This window comes from Rattus norvegicus, chromosome X, assembly GCF_021556685.1.
Source record: "Rattus norvegicus strain SHRSP/BbbUtx chromosome X, alternate assembly SHRSP_T2T, whole genome shotgun sequence".
Lineage (NCBI taxonomy): Eukaryota > Metazoa > Chordata > Mammalia > Rodentia > Muridae > Rattus > Rattus norvegicus.
Genome location: NC_141554.1, coordinates 43809444 through 43813854, shown reverse-complemented (window position 1 = coordinate 43813854; position 4411 = coordinate 43809444). Strand labels below are relative to the sequence as shown.

The following is a 4411-nucleotide window of genomic DNA, read 5'->3' as shown; positions in this document are numbered from 1 at the left end:
GCTCCAACCAACTGTTGTCATCTTCATTGGTCCAGTTTTTAAACCCTCAGTCAAAAGTGTCAAAACAAAACAATAATTTTTAATTGAAAAATAAAGCCATGCCAATGTTGTTTTTCTCTCTGTCTCTCTGTCTCTCTGTTTCTCTGTCTCACTCACTCACTCACTCACTCTCTCCCCCTTCCTCTCTCTTTCCCTCCCTCTCTTTATACAAAGTAGATTGTATCAAGAAAAGGTATAAATTCATTATGTCCTCATTTTTAATAGCTGAATAGTATTCCATTGTATAAGTGAACTGCACTTTCTATATCTATTCTTCAGATGAGGGACATCTGGGTTGTTTCCAGTTTCAGGCTATTACAAATAAGGCTTCAATGAACATAATGGAGCATGTATTCTTGTGATACAGTGAAACATCTTTTAGGTATATACCCGGGAGTAGTATAGCTGGGTCTTCAGGTAGAATTATTTCCAATTTTCTGAGGAACCACCACGTTGATCTCCACTGTGGTTGTACCAGTTCGCATCCTTGCCATCATGTGCTGTCACTTGAGTTTTCTATATTAGCCATTCTAAGGTAGAATCTCGGGGTAGTTTTGATTTGCACTTCCCTGATGACTAAGAATGTTGAACATTTCTTTTTTATTTTATTTAATCATTTTTTACAGTCCAGATTTTATTCCCCTCCTGGTCCACCCTCTTACTGTTCCACATCCCATACCTCGCCCCCCATCTCCACGGGAATGTCCCTACCCCCATTGCCTACCCAATCAGACCTCCTCACTCCCTGGGGCCTCTAGTCTTTTGAAAGTTAGGTACATCTCTGACTGAATTCAGACCCTGGAGTCCTCTGCTGTACATGTGTTGGGGGATTCATATAAGCTGGTGTATGCTGCCTGGTTGGCTGATCAGTGTCTGAGAGATCTCAGGGGTCCAGGTTAATTGAGACTGCTGGTCCTCCTACAGGGTCACCCTCCTCCTCAGCTTCTTCCAGCTTTTCCCTAATTCAACCACAGTGGTCGTCAGCTCTGTCCATTGGTTTGGTGTAAATATCTGCATCTGACTCTTTCAACTGCTTGTTGAGTTTTTGGAGAGCAGTCATGATAGGTTACTTTTTGTGAGCACTCTCGAGCCTCAGTAATAGAGTTAGGCCCTGGGGCCTCCACTAAGCTGGATCCCGCTTTGGTCCTGTCGCTGCACCTTCTTTTTCTCAAGCTCTTCTCCATTTCCATCCCTAAGGTTCTTTCAGACAGGAAGAATTATGGGTCAGAGTTTTGACTGTGGGATGGCAACCCCATCCTTTACTTGATGCCCTGTCTTTGTGCCAGAGGTGGGCTCTGCAAGTTCCCTCTCCCCACTGTAGGGCATTTCATCTAAGTTTCCTCCCTTTGAGTCCAAAGAATCTTTCAGCTTCCAGGTCTCTGGTACATTCTGGAGCCCCCACCCCACCCCTACCGCCACATACCTCCCATCTCCCCAGGTTGCCTGTTTTCATTCTTTCTGCTGGCCCTCAGGGCTTTAGTCCTGTTCCCCTCACCTAATTCCTGATCATGTTCCCCTCTTTCCTACCCTGTTCCCTTTAAGTGTTTCTCTGCCATTTGAGATTCCTCTGTCAACAATTCTCTGTTTAGCTCTGTACCCCATATTTTAATTGGGTTATTCTGTTTTTGGTGAGGGTTTTTTTAGTTTAACTTCTTGAGTTCTTTATATATTTTGAATATTAACCCACTTTGTAGGCAAACGGATGGAACTAGAAAATATCACCCTGAACGAGGTAACATAGACCCAAAAGGACATGCATAGTATGTACTCATTGATTAGTGGATATTAGCCAAAAAGTACAGAATATCCATGATTCTGTACTTATGAAGTTTAACAAGCAGGAAGGCCCAAGTAAGAGTGTCTCAGTCCCATTGAAAAGGGGTAGGCAGAGGGAGGGAGGGACCTAGGTGGGAGAGGGGAGGGGAAAGAGAAAAGGGGGTAGTGTCAGGCATGGGAGAAACAGGAGAGAAGCCCATAGGACCAGGGAAATGAATGGAAATCTGCAGCTGCAGGGGATAGGAGGAACTTCTAGAAAGTCCCAGAGACCTTAGATATGAGAGGCTCCCAGAACTCAATGGGTATGGCCTTAGCCAAAATGCCCAACAGTGGGGAGATAGAACCTGAAGAGACTACCTCAAGTAGATAGACATGGCCCCCAGTTGAGGCATAGGGCTATCCACCTACCTTCAAAATTTTCAACCCAGAATTGTTCCTGTCTAAAAGAAATGCAGGGACAAAAAAGGAGCAGACACTGAAGGAAAGGCTGTGACTGGGCCAACTTGGGTCCAACTTGGCCCAAGGGTGGTCACCCAACCCTTAACACTATTACTGATGTTATGTTGTGCTTGTAGACAGGAGCCTAGCATGGCTGTCCTCTGAGAGGCTCTGCCAGCAGCTGACTGAAACAGATGCAGATACTTACAGTCAACCATTGAACTGAGCTCAGGGACCCTTATGGAAGAGTTAGAGGAAGAATGGAAGGAGCTGAAGGGTATGGCAACTCCACAGGAAAAAACAACAGCATCAATGAACCTGGACCCATCCGAGCTCCCAGAAACTAAGTCACCAACCAAGGAGCATACATGGGCTGGTCTATGACCCTCAGCACATATGTAGTAGAAAACTGACTTGTCTGGCCTCATTGGAAGAGAATGCACCTAATCCTGTAGAAACTTGATGCCCCATGGAAGGGGGATGCTGGTGAGGGTAAGGTGGGAGGGCACCGTCTCAGAGGCAAAGGGGACAGGGTATGGGGTGAAAAACTCGAGGAGAGGGGGCCAGGACAGAAACCAACATTTTGAATGTAAATAAATAAAACAATTTAATAATAAAACAGGTATAAAATGCAGCTTAGTAACAGTTTGCCTAAAAGCATCTGATATGCAGGATGGAGGGACCTGACTCATCTTCCTACTACTTATTGATCCACATTTGCTGAAGGTGGATAGCAAGACCAAGATGGAGACATCAATACACTTAGTACTTGTGCTCAGGAGGATCCATTGTCTTGGTCTTTATGGTGCTGGAATTCAAAGCAGTGATCTCCTGAATCTGATCAGTTATGATTAAGTACATGGTGGTGCCACCAGATACCACTATGTTTGCATAAAGGCCTTGTGTTTGTCAATGTCACACTTCATGATGGAATTGAGTATAATTTTGTGGTTGCCTCAGGATTCCATACCCAGGAAGGAAGGCTGAAAGAGAGCCTCAAGGCAACAGAACCACTCATTACCAACAGTGTTGACTTGGCCATCAGGCAACTGGTAATTCTTCTCCAGGAAGGAAAAGGATGCAGCAATGGCTTTCTCTTTGATGGTCGTCAAAGGCAACACAGCACAGCTTCTCCTTGATGTCAACCATGATTTCCCTCTGGTTGTGGTAATGAAGCTGTCGTCACACTCACTCAGAATCTTCACAAGGTAGACTGTTAGGTCCTAGCCAGATAGTTCCAGGTGTAGGATGACATGGAGGAGAGTATAGCCTTCATAGATGGGCACAGTGCCTGTAACGCTCTCTAGTATCCATCACAATGATGGTAATGCTACCAGAGGCCTACAGAACTGTGGGGCTTAGATGGTTACATACATGGCTGACATGTTGAAGGTCTCAAACATGCCTGGGCCACCTTTTCACAGATGGCCTTGGGACTCAAGGGGGCCTTGATGAGCAGCAAGGGTTGCTCCTCAGGATCCACATGCAAGTTGTTGTAGAAGACATGGTACAAAATCTTCATGTCCTCCCAGTTGGTGACAATGCCATGTTAGATGGGATACTTCAGAATGAGGAGATCTTTCTTGCTCTGGGGCTGTTTTCTCAGGCAATAATCCTTTTGTCTCATGCTCACCAACACACCTGGGCAAATCAGGCCAACCATGATGGAGAAGTTGGTCCCAGGAACACCATCACTGGTGTAGCTGGCTTTGCTCATGGTAGAACCATTGTCCACATATATAGCCAAACTGTTAGCTAATGTAGACCTGCAGCAGGCTAATTGCCAGAGGCCTATGCTCTCAGGTGGACACAGATTTGACCAAAACCTGAGTTTTTATTCCAATTTAACTATTTACTGACACTGGAAAATCTGCATGCTAGTAAGTTTGTTTCTGAAGTATGGTTTTTCTAGAGACTCACCAATATAATAATTAGCTTATTTTATAATAGGCATCAAATTCTTGAATTATATCTCCATGGTTCAATACTTTTAAAAAGAATATATATATATATATATATATATATATATATATAAAATCAGTATATCTATCTGCAGATGGGTGTATACACCTGAGTGCAGGAGCCCATGGAAGTCAAAAGAAAACATTCGATTCCCTGGAACTAGATTTAGAAGTAGTTGTGAGCTACCCAACATGGG

General features: G+C 44.3%; 1 pseudogene; it reads right to left on the bottom strand.

The window, feature by feature from the left end:
- Positions 1-2904: 2904 nt before the first annotated feature.
- Acta1-ps3 (actin, alpha 1, skeletal muscle, pseudogene 3) lies at positions 2905-3970 on the bottom strand (annotated as a pseudogene).
- Positions 3971-4411: the final 441 nt, after the last annotated feature.